Source organism: Crocuta crocuta, unplaced genomic scaffold (genome assembly GCF_008692635.1).
Source record: "Crocuta crocuta isolate KB4526 unplaced genomic scaffold, BGI_CrCroc_1.0 scaffold235, whole genome shotgun sequence".
Lineage (NCBI taxonomy): Eukaryota > Metazoa > Chordata > Mammalia > Carnivora > Hyaenidae > Crocuta > Crocuta crocuta.
This window is the reverse complement of record NW_027531285.1, coordinates 5,576,443-5,598,504: the sequence shown is the minus strand read 5'-3', so window position 1 is coordinate 5,598,504 and position 22,062 is coordinate 5,576,443. Positions and strand designations below refer to the sequence as shown.

General features: G+C 35.9%; 1 long non-coding RNA gene across 1 annotated transcript in view; it reads left to right on the top strand.

Moving 5' to 3' along the window:
• The window catches only part of LOC144237657 (uncharacterized), a 179,751-nt gene extending 158,153 nt beyond the window's left edge, over window positions 1–21,598 (top strand). The window contains exon 3 of the long non-coding RNA XR_013336913.1: window positions 20,883–21,598. This is a non-coding gene — a long non-coding RNA (uncharacterized LOC144237657). The remainder of the gene's footprint in view (window positions 1–20,882) is intronic.
• Window positions 21,599–22,062: the final 464 nt, after the last annotated feature.

Genomic DNA, 22,062 nt, shown 5'->3' with positions numbered 1-22,062 from the left:
AATTGGTGGAAATTTAACTTGAAACCTACTTTATTAGGCATATTAAATTATATTGATATAAATTATTTAAAATATACGTTTATGTTTGATAACATTCAGAGGAACTATATAAAGCATAGACTCTGCAAACAAATAAACAAAGTAGAATCCACAAAAAACAAAACAACAAAGAAAACATCTTTTTGGATTCCATTCCCTTTTCACAAAGATTGCTTTATCATTTTCTCTTTTTTTTATTAACAGGTAATTGGGTGGTTAACTGAATCAAAGATTTTTAGGCAAGAAGAAACTATTGGAATGTAAATATATGATGTAAGGCAAGATATCTGTCCAGATATTTGACACAAAAACTCAGTAAAAATAGAGTTTGAAACTGAATTTTTGTTTTAATATTTTCCTACTGAGAGGTGGACTTTATTAATGCCTACAATCTTCTCCTACCAAATTCCATAGTTTGAGGCCATTACTGTTTCTCCACATAGTGACATTTGACAGTCTTAATCATAACCTCTTGGAACACTATCTTCTTCTAATTCTCTCCCTATGTCACTAGCTATTTGTTCTTAGTCATCTGTCCTGCTTCCTTCTCCTCTTCCTTACCTATAATTGTAGGAATCATTCAGGACTCAGTCCTTAGGGCTGCTTTCTTTGAAATATTCACTTAATCCCTAGGGATCTCACCTAATCTTATAGCTTTAAGTATTATCTATATGCTAATGATTGCTGTCTTTGTTTAGGTTCTCTCAGAAGCAGACCACAAGATGAGAAATCAAGTGCAAGCAGGTATTTGGAAGAAGATCCCAAAAAACTTTAGAAGGGTGTTGGAAAGTAAGACAAGGAAGTAAAGTCACCAATGAATGGTAACTTTTGGACAAGTTACCATTGGGGAACTAGAGCTTAATTTCCACTACAACTGCATAGCAGATACTTCAGATTTATCCATTCCCTGGGGGACTGCATTACCCTGGCACTCCAAGCCTGTTGCATGTATAAACAATCCAATGTCCAGAGAAAGCCCTTAAGTTGAGTCAAAGGTCTCACAGTTGGAGGTTGAACAAATGCAAGTAAAAATGATGGGTCCTGAGAGGATATTCATTAACAATGTCTGCCACAAGTGCTGTATCTCCAGGCTAGTTTTCTCCCATGAACCCTACTACCTGCCCAACATCTTAGATACCTCATAGATATCTCACACCAGCATGCCTAAATATATCCTATTGATTCCCATTTCTTAAAACCAGTTCCCTTAGAATCCCCTATTTCTGTAAATTGTAATCTCACTCTTTAAGTTGCTCAGACCAAAACTCTGGAATCATCCTTCATACTACTTTTTTTATACTCTTATCTAGAATGTCAGCTGATTAAGGCGGTTTCTCCACATTTTCACTGCTACCATCATCTCTCACATAAGTTATTGCAGTTGCCTCCTAAATGGTATCTTCTTTCTATCCTTGCTCTTGCCCTTATTACAATCTTTTATTATCTATTGACCAGGGAGATGTTTTCAATTTAAATCATACTATACCAATCATACTATACTAATCTCATTCAAATTAAAAGCCAAGGTCTACACTGACTTTCTAACATTTCTTAAATACGTTAATCTTATCCTCAGGATTTTGCATCACTGTTTATTCTCCTTGCATTACTTTACACCAGATGGCTGTATTACTGGTTTGGTCACTCATCCACTTAGTGTCTCCTTTCTGAGTCAATTTCATATCCTTCTTTACATAAAGCTCCATGCTCCATTTTTCTTCCCTTAAAAAGGTTTTCCCTTGTTCATTACTTTTATCATCATTTGACATTACATGTTATATAATGAAAAGTCTGTGAGAGCAGAGACTTTGTTTTATTTTCTGCTATCTCCTAATATCTAGAAAATTTTTTGGTATTGATGAATTCTGAAAGAGAGAAAAAAATTGTTAAAGCAAAGAAAACTATTTTCTAATACTGTAAATAAATTTCTTCTTTGTAGTTTTCAAATAATTTACTCTTGCCTCAAATTAGAATGCATGAAACATAATACCTATTTATTATCTATCATCTATCTACCTATCTCTATCTATCATCTATCTATCTATCTATCTATCTATCATCTATAAGACATATAAGGAAGAAGATATAAACATAAGTCATATGTAAAATTATATCTTTTATGGGATATCTCTATAGTTTAGAATCCTCATAGAAGAAAATCAAACAAGGCAATATTTTTTGTTTAATTATTTGGGTATAGTTGACACACAATGCTACATTAGATTCAGGTGTAAAACATAGTGATTCAACTTCTATATACATTATTCTATGCTCATCATAAGTGTAGCTACCATCTGTCATCATAACACACTATTATAATGTCATTGACTATATTCCTTATGGTATGCCTTTTATTTCCATGACTTCTTCATTCTATAACTGGAAGCCTGTATCTCCCACTATCCTTCACCCAATTTTCCCATCTGTAAACCCCTTCCTCTGGGCATCTTATAAACTTGTCTTTATAAGTCTAATTCTTTATGTTTCTTTCTTTTTTTTTTTTTTTAAGATTCCATGGTACATGTTTTTTTCTAAGTAGGCATAATACCCTCCAGATCCACCTGTCTTGTCAAAATAACAGGGTATCATCTGTTTTATTGTTGCATAATATTCCATTGTGTGTATATATATCACATCTTCTTAACCATTCATATGTTGATGGACACTTAGGTTACTTTAATATCTTGGCTATTATAAATAATGACACAATAAACAGAGATACATATATCTTTTTGAATTAGTGTTTTTACTTCATTTGGGTAACACCTAGTAGTGGAATTACTGGATCATGAAGTACTTTTTATTTTTAATTTTTTTCTTTTCTTTCTTTTTCTTTCATAGTTTATTGTCGAGTTGTTTTTCATATAACACCCAGTGCTCATCCCAACAAGTGCCCTCCTCCATGCCCATCACCCCCTTCACCTCTCCCTCACCCTCATCTGCCCTTGTTTGTTTTCATTATTCAAGAGTCTTTCATGGTTTGCCTCCCTCCCTCTCCCCAACTATTTTTCCCCTTCTCCTCCCCCATGATCCTCCATTAAGTTTCTCCTAATCCACCTATATGTGAAAACATACAGTATCTGTCTTTCTCTGCCTGACTTATTTCGCTCAGCATAACACCCTCTAGTTCCATCCATGTTGTGATACATGGCCAGATTTCATTCTTTTTCATTCCCATGTAGTATTCCATTGTATAGATAAACCACATCTTCTAGATGCATTCTTCAATTGATGGACATTTAGCTTCTTTTAATGATTTGGCTAATTTTGAAAGGGCTGCTATGAACATTGGGGTACATGTGTCCCTATGCATCAGCACTCCTGTATCCCTTGGGTAAATTCCTAGCAGTGCTATTGCTGGGTCATAGGGAAGTTCTATTATAAATTTTTTGAGGAACCTCCATACTGTTTTCCAGAGGGGATGCACCAGTTTACATTCCCACCAACAGTGTAGGAGAGTGCCTGTTTCTTCACATCCTCGCCAGCATCTACAGTCTCCTGATTTCTTCATTTTAGTCACTCTGACCTGTGTGAGGTGGCATCTCAGTGTGGTTTTGATCTGCATTTCCCTGATGGTGAGGGACAGTGAGCATCTTTTCATGTGTCTGTTGGCCATCTGGATGTCCTCTTTGGAGAAGTGTCTGTTCATATCTTCTGCCCATTTCTTCACTGGATTATTTGTTTTTCAGGTGTGGAGTTTGGTGAGTTCCTTACAGATTTTGGATAGTAGCCATTTATCTGATATGTCATTTGCAACTATCTTTTCCCATTCCATTGATTGCCTATTAGTTTTGATTATTTCCTTTGACATGCAGAAGCTTTTAATCTTGATGAGGTCCCAATCATTTATTTTTGCTCTTGATTCCCTTGCTTTTGGGGATGTGTCAAGTAAGAAGTTGCTGCGGTGGAGGTCAAGGAGGTTGTTTCCTGCTTTCTCCTCTAGGGTTTTGATGGTTTCCTGTCTCACGTTCAGGTACTTTATCCATTTTGAGTTTATTTTTGTGTATGGTGTGAGGAAGTGATCTAGCTTAATTCTTCTGCATGCTGCTGCCCAGTTCTCCCAGCACCATCTGTTAAAGAGGCTGTCTTTTTTTCATTGGATACTCTTTCCTGCTTTGTCAAAGATTAGTTGGCCATACATTTATGAGTCCAATTCTGAGTTCTCTATTCCATTCCATTGGACTATGTGTCTGTTTTTGAGCCAATACCATACTGTCTTGATGATTACAGCTTTGCAGTAGAGGCTAAAGTCTGGAATTGTGATGCCTTCTGTTTTGGTTTTCTTCTTCAATATTACTTTGGCTATTCGGGGTCTTTTGTGGTTCCATACAATTTTTAGGACAGTTTTTTCTAGCTTTGAGAAGAATGCTGGTGCAATTTTGTTTGTGATTGCATTAAATATGTAGATTGCTTTGGGTAGTAATGACATTTTAACAATATTTATTCTTCTGATCCATGAGCATGGAATGTTTTTCCATTTCTTTGTGTCTTCTTCAATTTCCTTCATAAGTTTTCTATAGTTTTTATCATAGAGATCTCCTATATCTTTGGTTAGGTTTATTCCTAGGTATTTATGACTTTTTGTGCAGTTGTGAATGGGATCAGTTTCTTGATTTCTCTTTCTGTTGCTTCATTATTGGTGTATAAAAATGCAACCGATTTCTGTACGTTGACTTTGTACCTTGTAACTTTGCTTAATTCATGGATCAGTTCTAGTAGGTTTCTGGTGGAGTCTGCCGGGTTTTCTATGTAGAGTATCATGTCATCTGTGAAAAGTCAAAGTTTGACTTCTTTGCTGATTCTGATGCCTTTTATTTCCTTTTGTTGTCTTATTGCTGATGCTAGGACTTCCAGCACTATGTTAAACAACAGTGGTGAGAGTGGACATCCCTGTCATGTTCCTGATCTCAGGATGAAAGCTCTGTTTCCCCATTGAGGATGAGGTTAGCTGAGGGCTTCTCATATATGGCTTTTTTGATGTTTAAGTAACTTCCTTCTATCCCGACGTTCTCGAGGGTCTTTATTAAGAAGGGATGCTGTATCTTGTCAAATGCTTTTTCTGCATCTATTGACAGGATCATATGGTTTTATCTTTTCTTTTGTTAATGAGATGTATCACATTGATTGATTTGCGAATATTGAACCAGCCTTGTAACCCAGGAATGAATCCATTTGATCATGGTCGGTAATTCATTTTATGTGCTGTTAAATTCAATTTGCAAATATCTTGTGAGAATTTTTGCATCCATATTCATCAAGGATATTGGCCTCTAGTTCTCTTTTTTTGCTGGATCTCTGTCTGGCTTGGGAATCAAAGTGATGCTGGCTTTGTAGAATGAATCTGGAAGTTTTCATTCCAGTTGTATTTTTTGTAATAGCTTGAGAAGAATGAGTATTAACTCTGATTTAAATGTCTGGTAGAATTATCCAGGGAAGCCATATGGCCCAGGGTTGTTATTTGTTGGGAGATTTTTGATAACTGATTCAATGTCTTTACTAGTTATGGGTCTGTTCAGATTTTCTATCTCTTCCCTTGTGAATTTTGGTAGTGTGTGTATGTTTAGGAATTTGTCCATTTCTTCTAAGTTGTCCAGTTTGTTGGCATATAATTTTTCCTAGTATTCCCCAATAATTGCTTGCTTTTCTGTGGGATTGGTTGTAATAAATCCATTTTCATTCATGATTTTGTCTATTTGGTTACTCTTTCTTTTCTTTTTGAGATGTCTGGCTAGAAGTTTGTCAATTTTGTTTATTTTTTCAAAAAACAAATCCTTGGTTTAATTGATCTGTTCAACTGTTGTTTTTTTTTTAATCTATATTGTTTATTTCTGCCCTGATTTTTATTATTTCTCTTCTCCTACTGGGTTTGGGGTGCTGTTCTTGTTCTCCTTCTAGTTCCCTTTGGTGAGGTGTTAGATTTTGTATTTGCACTTTTTCTAATTTCTTGAAGTAGGCATGGAGTGCAATGAACTTTCTTCTTAGGACTGCCTTTGCCACATCCCATAGAGTTTGGATTGTTGTATTTTCATTTTCATTTGTTTCCATATATTTTTAAATTTCTTCTCTAATTACCTGATTGGCCCATTCGTTCTTTAGTAGGGTATTCTTTAACCTCCATGTTTTTGGAAGTTTTTCAGACTTCTTCCTGTGATTGATTTCAAGTTTCATAGTATTGTGATCTGAAAGTGTGCATAGTAGGATCCCAATTCTTTTATATTTATTGAGACTCTTTATGACCCAGTATGTGATCTATCTTGGAGAATGTGCCATGCACACTTGAGAGGAAAGTGAATTCCACAGCCTCAGGATGTAGAATTTTAAATATATCTGTCAAACCCATCAGGTCCAATGTGTCATTCAAGTCCATTGTTTCTTTAGTGATTTTCTGTCTAATTGATCTATCCATTGCTGTAAGTGGAGTATTAAAGTCCCCTGCTATTAGCACATTCTTATCCATAAGATTGTTTCTGTTTGTGATTATTTTGTGTATTTCGGTGCTTCCGTATTCAATGACATTTATATTGTTAGCTCTTCCTGATGGATAGACCCTGTAATTATTATATAATGCCCTTCTTCATCACTTGTTACTGCCTTTACTTTAAAGTCCAGTTTGTCTGATATAAGTATGGCTACTCCGGCTTTCTTTTGATTTCCAGTAGCATGATATGTATTTCTCCAAATCCTTACTTTCAATCTGAAGGTGTCCTCAGGTCTAAAATGAGTTTCTTGTAGAGAGAAAATAGATGGATTTTGCTTTTTTATCCATTCTACCACCCTATATCTTTTTATTGGAGCATTTAGTCCATTTAAATTCAGTGTTATTATTGAAAAATATGGGTTTAGAGTCATTGTGTTCTTTGTAGGACTCATGCTCTTGGTGGTGTCTCTGATACCTTGCGTTCTTTACATTATTTGCTCATAGAGTCCCCCTTAGGGTTTCTTGTAGGGCTGGTTTAGTGGTGACGAATTTTCTCAATTTTTGTTTATTTGGAAAGACTTTTATCTCTCCTTCTATTCTGAATGACAAGCTTGCTGGATAGAGGATTCTTGGCTGCATATTTTATCTTTTCACCACATTTAAGATTTCCTGCCATTCTTTTCTGGCCTGCCAAGTTTCAGTAGAGAGGTCTGTCACCACTCTGATAGGTTTCCCTTTGTATGTTAGGGCTCTTTTATCACTAGCTGCTTTCAGAATTCTCTCTTTGTCCTTACATTTTGCCAGTTTCACTATGATAAGTCGTGCAGAAGATCGATTCAAGTTACCTCTGAGGGGAGTTCTCTGTGCCTCTTGGATTTCAATGCCTGTTTCCTTCCCCAGGTTGGGGAAGTTCTCTGCTATAATTTGTTCAATGACTCCTGTGCCTTTCCCTCTCTCTTCCTCTTCTGGAATTCCTATGATATGGATATTGTTCTGCTTGATTGTTTCACTCTGCTCTTGAACTCTTCTTTCTTTTTCCTGGGTCAGTTTTTCTCCCTTTTTCTCAGCTTCCTCTTTTTCTGTAACTGAGTCTTCTAATTCACCTATTCTCCTCTCTGCTTCTTCAATCCGTGCACTGGATGCCTCCATTTTATTATGCACCCCGTTTATAGATTTTTTTAATTCATCACAACTATTTCTAAGCTCCTTTGTCTTGGTAACAATAGTTTCTCTGATGTCTTCCATGCCTTTTTCAAGCCCAGTGATTAATTTTATGACTGTTATTCTAAATTCTTGTTCAGTTATGTTGCTTATATCTGTTTTGAGCAGTTCTTTAGCTGTCATTTCTTCCTGGAATTTCTTTAGAGGCGAGTTCTTCCATTTCATCATTTTGGTTAGCTTTCTGTCTCCTGTTAGTTTTAAAAGCTTGTTAGGCACTCTGCACCTGTGAGTACTGCTGTATTAAAGAAGGCTCTTTGACTGTCAGGGGCCTGTCCATTCAGGAAGTGTTCTTTGTATGGTGTCCCTTTGTCTCTCTAGTTGAGACTTTGGTTATTTTATTTCCCTACTTGTAGTGGTATTTGGAACTCTCCACCATGTGTACTTTGGTTTGTTTCTTGGGGTAGCCCTGGAAAAGAAAACAGACAGACAAACACACAGGGAACAAAGGCACACAAATGCACAGACAAATCCAACAAACAAGCAAACTGAAAGGGAAAAAGAAAAGAAAGAAAAAAATGAAGAAAGAAGAAAAAAATACAAAAAACAAACAACAGTCTAAAAGCATAAAACCAGAATACCCAGCTACAAATAAAGAGCAGGGTATATGCAGTTCTGATGGAAGAGCATAACAAAAAGAAAATGACGCATGGGGAGAAAGCGAAGTTGGACAATGACCAGGCAGAGAGACTAAGAGGCTTAATTTAGAGAGAGAAAGAGGAGAATATGGTAGGAGGCAAGGAGAAAGAAACGAAGATAATGTTACTCAGAGAAACTATATAGTCTGGTTACTCCAGAGAGAGAGAGAGAGAAAGGTAGCAGTGGATGTGTAGAATATACGTCTAGAGAATGGATTAAATGTGACTGTTAAAGCAAACCAATAACAAGAGTGCCCAGTCCAGCAGAGGGGAGGCATAAGAATAAGAATGAGACAAGGGATAATCTATCTGAATAGAAAGAATTGATCTAGAATTCATCATGGCAGTGCATCCATGTTGTTCTTATCTGGGGATCCGTTAAAAAAAAAAAAAGCACCTCTCTAGCGGGGATGGGCATGGATTGGTGTAGGCAGGTCTTAGCCTCCACTGCGGGCCCAAAGGCCACTCCCTGAGGTCCGCCCTGGTGGCTGTGGGGAGAAAAATGGCAACACCCTAGTCTCTTCTTGAACCTAGCACTGCAAATCACTGTTTTGGGTCTGATCTCCCTGTGCTGCGGGTGCAGCCAAGGTATGCCATGTTCTATGCCCCAAGCCACACCTCCTTTCCAGGTCTTAGTCCGCGTGCTTTATTGATACCACCCAAAATATAATCCCGCAGGCTGGCCACTTCCCAGCTGGGAATCAAGCTGGGAGAGCAGTAGAGCAGTTTCTCCTGGTGCCGCCTGGGACTGGGGCACCCAGCCCAAAGTCAGCACCACAGCTGGAAATAGGATCATTCTCCATCCTGAGCCGAGGTTTTTCTCTTCTCCAGGGACAGTTCTATGAGCAGCTTCAGCCACTCTTTCTCTTCCCCTCAACTCTCTGCGGCTCCCTGTGAAGGGGGTTCCCTTTCCTCCCTCCGCATCTCTGGTCCTGGCCAGTTCTTATCTTCCCTAGTCCGCACTCACACATCTATGAGGTTGTCCTCTCAGTGGACTCTGTGTCTCTTTTCCTCTCAGACTCACGCAGTTCAGTGCCCTATGGCTTCAGGCCTTCTCTGGTTGAGAGATATGGGCAAGCAAAATGTACGGAGCTCCTTACTTCTCCGCCTTCTTGCCTCTCTCCCACCTATTTTTAATTTTTACAGGAATTTCCATAGTTTTCCATAGTAGCTGCAACGATTTACATCCCCACTGACAGTGTACAAGTGTTCCTTTTTCTCCACATCCTTGCCAACACTTGTTATTTCTTGTCTTTCTGATTTGTTAGCCATTCTGACAGGTGTAAGGTGATATGTCATTGTGGTTTTGATTTGCAATTCCCTGATGATTAGTGATGTTGAATATCTTTTCATGTGTCTGTTGGCCATCTGTATGTCTTTTTTAGAAATATATTCAGTTTCTCTGCTGATTTTTTAATTCGATTGTTCCCCACCACACTTTTTGATGCTGAATTGTTTTAATTTTTTTAATATTTTGGACATTAACCTCTTATTGGATACATCATTTGAAAATATCTTTTCCCAATTAATAGGTTGTCTTTTTGTTTTGTTGATGGTTTCTCTCACTGTTCAGAAGCTTTTTATTTTGGTGTAGTCCCAATAGTTTATTTTTGTTTTTCTTTCCCTTGCCTTAAGAGACATATCTAGAAAAAAATGTTGCTATGGTTGATGTAGGAAAAAAATTACTGCCTATGTTTTCCTCTATGAGTTTTATGGTTTCAGGTCTCAAATTTATATCTTTAATCCACTTTGAATTTATTTTTATGTACGATGTTAAAAAGTGGTCCAGTTTCATTCTTTTGCATGTAGCTGTCCAGTTTTCCCAACACCATTTGTTGAGGAGACTGTCTTTACCTTATTGTATATTCTTGACTCCTTTATGTTAGATTAATTGATCTTATAAATGTGGGTTTATTTCTGGGTTCTCTAGTCTGTTCTGTTGGTTTATGTGTCTATTTTTATGCTTACCATAAAAATACGATACTATTTTGATTACTACAGCTTTTTAGTATATCTTGAAACCTGGAATTGTAATACCTCCAGCTTTGTTCTTGTTTCTCAGGATTTATTTTGCTATTTGGGGTCTTTTATATTGTATACAAATTTTAGGATTATTTGTTTTAGTTCTGTGAAAAAAATGCTGTTTGTTGGTATTTTGATAGAGATTGTATTAAATCTAGATTGCTTTCGATAGTATGGAGATCTTAACAATATTAATTTTCCCAATCTGTGAGCATGGAATATTTTTCTGTTTGTATCATCTTTAATTTTTTCATCAATGTTTTACAGTTTTCACAGTACAAGTGTTTCACCTCTTTGGTTAAATTTATCCCTAGGTATTTTATTATTTTTGGTGCACTTGTGAATGGAATTATTGCCTTAATTTCTTTTTTTGTATTATTTTGTTATTATTGTATAGAAATACTACTGATTTCTGGGTATTCATTTTGTATCCTCCAGCTTTACTAAATTTATTTATTACTTCTCATAGTTTTTTGGTGGAATCTTTGGGGGTTTCTATGTAAAGTATTTTGTTATCTGCAAGTAGTGACCATTTAACTTCTTTCTTTTTTTTTTTAATGTTTTATTTATTTCTAGGAGAGAGAGAGAGAGACAGCGTGAGCAGGGGAGGGTCAGAGAGAGAGGGAGTCACAGACTGAAACAGGCTCCAGGCTCTGAGCTGGCAGTCAGCACAGAGCCTGACACGGGGCTTGAACCCAGGAACCGCGAGATCATGACCTAAGCGAAAGTCGGACGCTTAACCGACTAAGCCACCCAGGCGCCCCCATTTAACTTATTTCTTGTTAATATGGATGTTTCTTTTTCTTTTTCTTATCGGATTGCTGTGGCTAGTGCTTCTAGTGCTATGTTGAATAAAAGTTGTGAAAGTAGACATCCTTTGTTCGTGATTTTAGAGGAAAAGCTGTTTTTCATCATTGAGTGTGATGTTAGCTTTGGATTTTTTCATAAATGGCCTTTATATTGAGATGTGTTCCCTCTAAACCCACTTTGTTAAAAATTTTTATTTTGAGGGACACCTGGGTGGCTCAGTCAGTTAAGCATCCAACTTTGGCTCAGGTTATGATCTCAGAGTTTGTGGGTTTGAGCCCTGTGTCAGGCTCTGTGCTGACAGCTAGCTCAGAGCCTGGAACCTGCTTCAGATTCTATCTCTCTCTGTCTCTCTCTGACCTTCCCCTGCTCATGCTGTGTGTGTCTCTCTCTCAGAAATAAAAAAAAAAATTTAAAAAATTTTTTAAAAATGTTTTTATTTTGAATCTTCTCAAATGCTTTTTCTGCATCTAGTGAGATGATCATATGATTTTTATCTTTCATTTTGTCGATGTGGTATATGATATTGATTGATTTATGAATATTGATCCATACTTGTATCCTCAGAATAAATTCTTAAATGGGAATGATCATTTTAATGTATTATTGAATGCAGTTTGCTAATATTTTGTTGAAGATTTTTGCATCTATGTTTATCAGGATATTGTCCTGTAGTTTTCTTTTTTCGTGTAGAGTGTTTTTATCTGGTTTTGGTATTATGGCAATTCTGGCATCATTGAATGTATTTGGAAGGTTTCTTCTATTTCCCTCTCTCCCTCTTCTATTTTTTGAAGTAGTTTGAGGAGAGTAGATATTAATTCTTCTTTAAATGTTTCATGGAATTCAACTATGAATCCATCTGGTCCTCAGCTTGTATTTTTTGGTTGCTTTTTGATTACCAATTCAATTTTGTTACTAGTAATTGTTCTTTTCAGATTTTCTATTTCTTTCTAATTCAGTTTTGGAAGATTGTATGTTTCTAGGAATTTGCCCATTTCTTCTAGGTTGTCTATTTTTTGGACATATATTTTTTCATAGTATTCTCATAATTCTTTGTATTTCTATGATGTTAGTTGTTATTTTTCTTTTGTTTCTAATTTTACTTACTAGGGTTCTTTCCCTTTTTCTCTTGATGAATCTACCTAAGGGTTTATCACTTTTGCTTATCTTTTCAAAGAACAGTTACTGGTTGCATTTATTTTTTGTTATTGTTTTTGTTATTGTTAGTCTCTATGTCATTTATTTCTGCTCAGATATTTATTATTTCTTTCTTTCTATTCACCTTGATCTTTGCTTGTACTTCTTTTTCTAGTTCCTTTAGGAACCAGGTTAGATTGTTTATTTGAGCTTTCTCTTGCTTTTTTTTTTTTTTGAGCTGTATTAGTATATATTTCACTCTTAGAATTTCTTTTACTATGGCTCAAAGATTTTAGACCATTTTCTTTGCACCTATTTTGTCTCCATGTATTAGTGTAACATGTTTTACATTAATTTGACATTTTCTTTTTGTGTTATGATTCAGAAGTAAGGAAAGATATTCTTTTGAAAGAAAAGTAAAAAAATTAATTTTTGCTTACAATGTTACCATGTGCTAGAAAATTTGTAGGATATGCTCCAACAAGTACTATTCAATCTGTAGTATCTATCTGGAAAAATAGGAAACTCACTCAAAGAGAGCATGTTGCTTAATTACTTTTCACACACACACACACACACACACACACAAACACAGTAGGAATTATATATAGTAGTTTCACATGATACTGGAATGCAAAAGTATGTGAAGCCAGCGGGAACACTTAATGAAAATTCAATTATGGTACACCCAGACAATGAAATATTCAGCACTAAAGAGAAATGAACTATCAAGCCATAAAAACACATGAAGGAAACCTAAATGCATATTACTAAGTGAAAGAGGCCAATCAGAAAAGGTTACATACTATGTGATTCCAATTATATGACTTTCTAGAAAAGGCAAAACTATGAAGATAATAAAAAATAAGCAGTTGGCAGAAGTGAGAGGACAGAGGGAAAGATGGATAGGTCAAGTATAGAGGATATTTAGGCAAATTAAATTGCTTTGTATAATATTATAATGATATTATTATGATGGATACATGTGATGATGCATTTATTTAAACCTATATAATGTACAACACCAAGAATGAGCCCTAAAGTAAACCATAGAGTGACTATGATGTGTCAATGTAGGTTCATCCTTAGTAAAAAATGTACCATTCTGGTGAGAGATGTTGATAATAAAGGAGGATGTGCATGTGTGGGGATGGGAGGTATGTGGATATTCTCTGTACCTCCCTCTCTCAATTTTCTTGTAAAGCAAAATTCTTTTAAAACAAAAACTTAAACTATTAAGTGATCAGAATTATTGTAATTATTCCTGTTCCATTACCTTTTTCTTTACATTTAACTTTGTAAGTCTTGGCATAAGAGTGAGTTCTAGAAAAATTTTTGATACTTAAAGGAGGTCAGATTTACATCTTTTGTTAATTTTTTTAGGACAATTAATTACTAACATTATTGTAGGTTCTGTTGACATGATGACCACTGAGAATGATTTGTTTTGACATTTATTAAAATAATAATGAATAATAATAATAAAGATTAAATAAATAAATGAAATAATAAAGGATGAAAATAATTGATGATTATTCTACTTTGATTAAGTGCTACTGAGAGTATTGAGGGTTCCTAGGAGAGAAATGTAAATTTCATTATTATGCTGGGAAAGGCTTACCAGAAAAGTTGACTAGTGTGCTGAGTATTAAAGAACAAATAACAGCAATATGAATCAGGCAATAAGGCGATAGGGTTAGAGTTTCAAGAAGAAACAAAAGGTTGTGTGACGGTGCCAATGCATAAACCTGCAATGCTTATTCAGGAAACTGCATTTGTTTTAGTTAATCTGTAGTCAAGAATAAGCAAGAAATATACTGATATGATCACAAAGGGATTATATATCTACATATTTATGAAAGAGAGTGACATATTTGTATTTTAGAAATATCTTTGTAGGAACTGTTTGGAGAATAGATTGGAAGAGATACTGAATGCAGTTAGAAGAAAATTTTATGATTCAGGGAGATACTAATGAATATTGGTGCTAAGTCGTCTTTAGTAAAATGTGGAAGTAGATAATTAACATATTTTAGAAAGATGGAATATTCAGAGTTTATTCTGATTAGATGTAGGGAATCAGCAATAAAGGGTCATCTCACATAAATTTTACCCTTCTGACTTGAATAATTTTTTGAGAAGTGTTTCTATCTATTGTGATTGAAAGAAATCAGAAAAGGAATCTATGGGGAGTGGGGAAGTAGAACGGGGTAATAAGATAATAAGTATACATGTGGAACTGTTTAATTGAATATTATGAGGGACTTTTAGGCGAAAATGCTCAGTAAGCAATTAGTTGTGCATTTCAGGAGCTCACTGGAAATGAGGCTGATGGATAAATGTTTATTTCTGTGTCACCAGAAAGTTACTGGCTGCTGCACCCTTGGTGTTGGAAACTTTACTGTGATGACTCAGAGCATGTAATACTAACATTTAATGATGATTACAGGAAGATTTGTTTATAAAGGAGAATGGTAATTAGCAGAAGCCAGGCAAACAGAATACTTCTAGGAGAGAAGGGAAAATGGTAAAATTACATGTATATAAACATGTGTAAGGTTTTTTGATCTACAACTTGCTTTGCTTGATGCTTTTTAGAATGTCAATAAGATTTTGAAGCTTTAATAACATTTAATGGTAATGGACAATATATGAGTATTATCTTACCACAGTGATTATTTTAAACATTTTGTGAAGCTTGATAATTTGATAGTAGATATCAAGTTTCTACCTATGGGAAATGTATATACAGACTGTATTCGTCAAAGTTCTTGGCTTACTGATTTGGAGATTGAATTCTTTTCTGTCCTTAGCTCAGCAAAGAGTTCATATTCTTATAAGATAGGCAGGAGTATTTGTGATATTGTTCAAGGGCTATGTTACCTCCTTTGCTTTCTCTCATAATGTCCAGATCTGTATTATTTTGGGATCAGATGAAAAGAAGTGACAGGTGTAAAGAAATATCTGAGCTCCAGTGAGTGTGAGATGAATTCTATTAAAAAAATTCATGGACTTACTACATCAGTGAAATTTTTAAGGGTAGAATGATCTGATGCATGCTGGGACTTCTCTTCCAGTACAAAGTATAAATTATTGCACTTCACACATCCCCCTACTGAGAAGGAAGTATAATGACTTGGGTTTGGGTCCTTTGGCTTTGGGGGATAGTATAATATCATACTTGGGAATACAGCTTTAATGAATTTACCGGGTAACAAGAAAAGCTATTGTCTTTGAATGAGGCTAAAAGAAGAAAGGATACTGAAGTATGTTCATATTGTGGTGCCAACACCCCTGGCATTTGCACCACATTCCCTGGAAGACCCTATGTCATTAGAGGTAACTCTGGTGGGAAAAGAGGTCATGTGAATTTTATGTTACACTCCTCTTGGAGAATTAAACATAGACCCTAAATTTCTGGAGCAGTGCCATGCCATGTATAGCAGTAAACTCAACACCACTCAAAGGAAAATTTCCTGGAAATCTACTAGGTCTTGGCAGATATGACACTTGTGACCATGGGATACCACATGACAATGTTGCTATAGCTATCCATTATGAGTTGTGTTATCTCACATAATCAGTTCATAAGTTTGGGTGTGTGTGTGGTGACAGTGTTGGGAGGGTGGTTTACAGCAGCAACAATTCATAAGATAGAAACCGTTCATCTGGGATCAGGCATGAGGACAGCTAGAGACACACACAAGCTGCACGAACAAGTGAGCCAACCACCTGTCCACTCACCACTGTCTGCTGTGCCATTCTCTCAGTTTTCACTGGACTCCTTGAGATCAACCGACGATGGAGAAGGAAAAAGGCTCAACTTGATTCGGGACTATTTGGCTTGGTATACAGATATGAGCTGAAAATGAATTGCTGCTGCATTACACCCCAACTCAGGTATGCCTTTGAAAGACTGTCATGAGGAGAAATCCTCCCACTGTGCAGAGCTTCAGGTGGTGTACCTGGTCATCCAGTTTCTGTGGGAAGAGAAATAGCCCAAGTCAAGAATATATATGGACTCATACCATAGGGACTGAGTAGGCTGGTTATTTAGAATCCCGGAAGAAGAAAGATCGAAAGACCGTTGACGAAGAAATCTGAAGTGGAGGCATGTCGAAGTGCTGTGGGAGTGAGAACAAAGTGTCAATATCACCAGAAACAATCCATCACAGAACAAGTTCTAAAGTAACTAAAGGATATGATGTGGTTACCTGATGTCAGCCAGAATTGACTCCTGAGCCACACCTGGTACTATGATCAGGGAAGCCAGAACCCAAGCTGGGCCTCTTTCAAAGAAGTCAGTTAGCCACCTTGCAACTTGGTGACAGCTTGATTTATTTTGAGCAAAACTGATATATTGTTGTTCTGAGTATGCCTTTTGTTGTATACAGTCTCAGACAACAGCCTGAACAAGGGCTTTCAGAATATTTTGTCTATAGTCACAGCCTCCTGACCTGATAGAATGGTAGAACAGCTTTTTTGGTAAACAGAGCTAAGAGGTGAGCTTGGAGAAGCTATCCTGCAGAACACAGTATACCTCTTAAATCAATAACCATTATATAATGCTGTGCTCCCTGCAGGTAGAATACATTGGCCCAGAAATGATGGGGTTGAAATATGAATGGCTATGCTCCTCATGACCCACTTTGGAAAATTTGTCCATCCTGCCTTTACAACTCCAGTATCTGAGATTGCTTTTCAGAAGGGGAATTCTCTAGCACGAAACATAGCTAGATTCCCATTATTTTTTAAATTGTTTAATTCCAGTATAGTAATATACCATGCTATATTAGTTCCAAGTGTACAACATAATGAATCAACAATTCTAAACAGTACTCAGTGATCATCATGATAAATGTGCTCTTTAATCCCCATCGCCTATTTCACCCATTCCCCCACCTCCCTCCCCTCTTGTAACCATAAGTTTATTCTTTATAGTTAAGAGTCTCTTGGTTTGTCCTTCTAATTTTTTTCCCTTTGTTCATGTGATTTTTTCTTAAATTGTACATATGAGTGAAATTATATATTTGTCTTTCTTTAACTGATTTAGCAATACACTCTCTGGCTCCATCGATGTTGCAAATGGTGAGATTTCATTCTTGTTTATGGCTGAATAATCTTCCACTGTATATATGTACTGCTTCTTCTTTATCCATTTATCTCTCAATGGAGATTTGGCTGCTTCCATCGTTTGGCTATTGTAAATAATCATGCCATAAACATAGGGGTGCATATATCCTTTCAAATTGGTATTTTTTTGATTCTTTGAGTAAATACCAAGCAATGCAATTACCGGATCATAGGATAGTCCAATTTATAATTTCTTGAGAAAACTTCGTATTGTTTCCATAGTGGCTACACCAATTTGCATTCCCACCAACACTACACAAGCGTTCTTTTTTCTCCATGTCTTTGCCAACACTTGTTGTTTCTTCTGTTTTTGATTTTAGACATTTTGACAGGTATGAGGTGATATTTCATTGTAGTTTTTATTTGCATTTCCCTAATGATTCCTGATGTTGAGCATCTTTTCATGTGTCTGTTGGCCATCTGTATGTCTTCATTGGAGAAATGTTTGTTTATGTCTTCTGCCCATGCTTTTAATGTTTATTTATTTATTTTGAGAGGGGGAGGGGCCAACAGAGAGGGAGAGAATCCTAATCAGGTTTCTTCACTGTCAGCACAGAGCCTGATGCAGGGCTTGATTTCACGAACCAGGATATGATGACCTGAGCTGAAGTTAAGAGTTAGACACTCAACTGAGTGAGCCACACAGATGCCCCTCTTCTGTCCATTTTTAAATTGGATTATTCATTCTTTAGGTGTTTAGTTGTATAAGCTATTTATATATTTTGGATACTTACTCTTTATCAGATATGTCATTTGGTAATATCTTCACCCATTTAGTAAGCCGTCCTTTAGTTTTGTTGATTGCTTCCTTCACTGCACAGAAGGTTTTGTTTTGTATTGCTCTTGTTGTTATTGTTAAAGTAAGCTCTACACTCCATGTTAGGCTTGAACTCATTACCCTGAGATCAAGGGCAACATACTCTACTGACTGAGCCACCCAGGTACCCTAGAAGCTTTTTATTTTGATGTAGTCCCAAAGAATCCAAATCTATCATTAAGGAAAGCCAGCTTATTATGGGAGAAGAGAGCAAGGGAAAAAAGAAACAAAGAAGAACTATAAAAACTACCATAACAGGTAATAAAATGGCAATAAATCCATACCTATCAATAATTAAACATAAAAGGACTAAATGCTCCAATCAAAAGACATAGGGTGATAGAATGGTTAAAAAGAAAAGATCCATCTATATCCAGTCTATAAGAGACTCATTTCAGATCTAAAAACACATGCATATTGAAAGTGAAAGGATGGAGAAATGTTTATCATGAATATGAATGTGAAAAGGAAACCAGGGTAGAATACTTATATTGGGCAAAAAAGACTTTAAAACGAAGACTGTAACAAAAGACAAAGAAGGACACTATGTAATCATTCAGGAAACAATCCAATGAAAAGATATAACAATTGTAAATATTTATGCACCCAACATACTTAAAGCACCCAAATACTTAAAGCAATGAATAACAAACATAAAGAAAATAACAGTAATACAGTAACAGTAGGGGACTTTAACACCCCACTTACATCAATGGCCAGATCATCCAAACATAAAATCAACAAGGAAATAGTAACTTTGAATGACACACTGGACCAGGTGGATTTAACAGATATATTCAGAACATCCTATCCTAAAACAGCAGAATACAAATTCTTCTCAAGTGCACATGGAACCTTCTCCAGAACAGATCACATGTCAAGCCACCAAACAATCTCAACAAATGAAAAAATATGTATTCTATGCATCTTTTTTGGTCACAATGTTATGAAACAAGAAATAAACCTTGAAATAAGAAATAAACCTTGTTATGAAACAAGGAAAAAAATCTAGATTCCTATTAAATCTTAACCTATGGTTGCAACCAAGTTACTCTGAGGTTCTCATGGCAAAAACTAATAAGAAAGAAAGGAATTGCTCTAGTGGCAATTGTAATTGACTCTGATGGTCAGGAGGAGTAGGCTACTGTTACATGATGGAAGCTGAAAAAAAATTATTTCAGGGCATTTCTGAGTATGAGGGGATTCCTAATGGGTAGTAAGAGGGCAAGGTAGGTGATGATGAATATGGCTGGATCGATGTTGTGGTTTTCTACCCAGATTTAGGCACCCATTCCCCAAGTTGCTATTAGACACAGATAGTTCACAGCTGAATCTCTCTCAGGGAATTGCTTTGGCTGAAGAAAACTTTCAAAGTTCTGCCCCTACCCTACCTGAGACAGTCAGAATCTAGTGGTTGGTGGAAGCAGAGGTGCAAATTCACAGTCCTCGTGGGACAAGTTCATAGCTTCCTACTTTCCTATTTTTCACTTTTTCCCTGGTGTTTTATTCAAAGTACTCTCCAATACATTCCCATCTTATATACCCTCTCAGCATGTTTCCTGAACTACCTTACCTGAGCCATTACTTCTGCTGATTTAAAGCTTTCTCAAACCTTTCTAAAGATACAGAAGTAAAATAAACTTTGTAAAAGTAGGATTTTTTATACAGCTGTAAGGTCGAATTGACATACAGTAAACCACATGTATTTCAAGCAAATAATAAATTTTGGAATGTATACACCCATGAAACCATGATCAAAACAACATATTGAATGGATCCATCACCCCAAAAGATTCCTTGAATCCCTCTGTAATTCCTCCCCACTGCTTCACTCCTCCTGCCTGCCCCCTCAAATAACCCACTGATCTGCAGGCTGTCACTATATATTAGTTTGTATTTCCTAGAATTTTATGTAAATTGAATTACACAGTATGGAGTCAGTTTTGTGTTGCTTCTTTCATTTTGCATAATTATTGTGAGATTCATCCATGATGTTGCATATATTAATAAATATATTACTTTTTTTTTTTCAGTGAGTATTCCACTACATTGATAGTTTCTCTTTTTATCCACTGGTAAACATTTGAGTTGTTTCTAATTTTGGGTTATGACAAATCAAGCTGCTATGAACAATCATGAGCAAGTGTTTGTATGAACATATGTTTTCATTTCTCTTGTGTAATAATAATGTATGGCTGGGCTATATAAGAGATATGTGTTTAATGTTTAAGAACACGTCAAACTATTTTCCAAAGTGATTGTGCCACTTTTCATTTACATTAGTGGTGGATGTGAGTTCCAGTTCCCTCACATCCTTGCTAACACTCGACACAGTCTTTTTAATTTTAACCATTATAATAGATGTGAAGTAAAATTGCATTGTGGTTTTAATTTGCACATTGCTAATAATAAATAATGCTAATATTTTCTCGTACTTATTTGCCATCCCTATTATCCTAATTATTTGTGGATTCTGGATTTGTGAATTTACCTAGTAGCTAAGATTTGTTTGTAACCCAATAAATAATGTTTGGAGCATTGCGGCCTTCATGTATGAGCATGCTCAAACAGCAAACATTTTTTAATATGTCCAATTGCACTTGATCCTAGCAAAGGTGGAACAAAGCAACTATCCTCTGCTTTTTCCTTTCAGGTCTCATACAGATATGACCAGAAAGAAGATGGAAACAGTAGAGGATAGCATAGTGTAGGCAAGAAGACCCCAGACCTCGTTGGAAGAGGTTTGAATCTCAACTATGGTTATCCGTTAGTGGGGTATATTTATGCTTATAATCTATGTGAGATATGTATATCTATAGCCACATATAGCTATCATCCATCTATCTATTTAGTTTCCCTCAAAGCGATGGTTCAGTATTCCCTAATTCAGTATTCACTGTGACTTTATAGAAAATAACTACAGTGCATATGGAAACCAACTGTATTTTCTTTGGTGAAATGTCTATTCAAATATTTCAGTCGTTTTAAAATTTGTTTTCTTAATGTTGAGTTTTGAGAAATTTTCATGTTCCAAGTAATGACTTTGTCAGAAATGTTCTTTGCAAATACTTTCCCACAGGCTGTAGCATGTCTTTTCAGTCTCTTAACAATGTCTTTTGAAATGCAGGAAATTTTAACTTTGATGAAGCAAAATTTATCTATTTGTTATTTTACTGATTGTATTGATGAGGTTTTGATGTTGTATCTAATAAATCTGTGTAACCTTAAGTTAACATTTTATAGTTTAGGTTTTATAGTTAGGCCTGTTATTTATTTTGAATTAAATTTTGTATTTGGTGGAGAGTAGTCATTCAAATGTATTTATTTTTGGCATATAGATATCCATTTTTTTCTAGCACTATACATTGGAAAAGCTGTCCTTTATGCGCTATATAGCTTTTGCAGTTTTGTTCAGATCTTTTGTCCATGTATGTGTAGTTTATTGCTGGATTATCTATTTTATCCTTGCTCTGTTTATCCTGAAGGCAATACTACACTGTCTTGATTAATGTAACTTTATAGTAATTCTTAAAATCAGATTCGTGTTGGTCCTTTTGTTTCCTTTTACACAGTCGCACCGGTTATTCTCTATCTTTTCAGTTCCATATAATTTTAAAATCAACTTATCAAATTTTACAATAACTAGATTGCTGGAATTTTGATTGGGATTGTATTGAATCTGTTATGTCCAGATCGCGATCTCCCCCAAATCGCAAGACCACCAAGGATTCCGAGTCACGTATGCAAAGGCAAAGGGCTTTATTACTGGCTCGAGCTCAGGCTCCCAGACCTCACCAGCGCAGTGGATCCATGCTGAGAGCCCCGAACAAGGG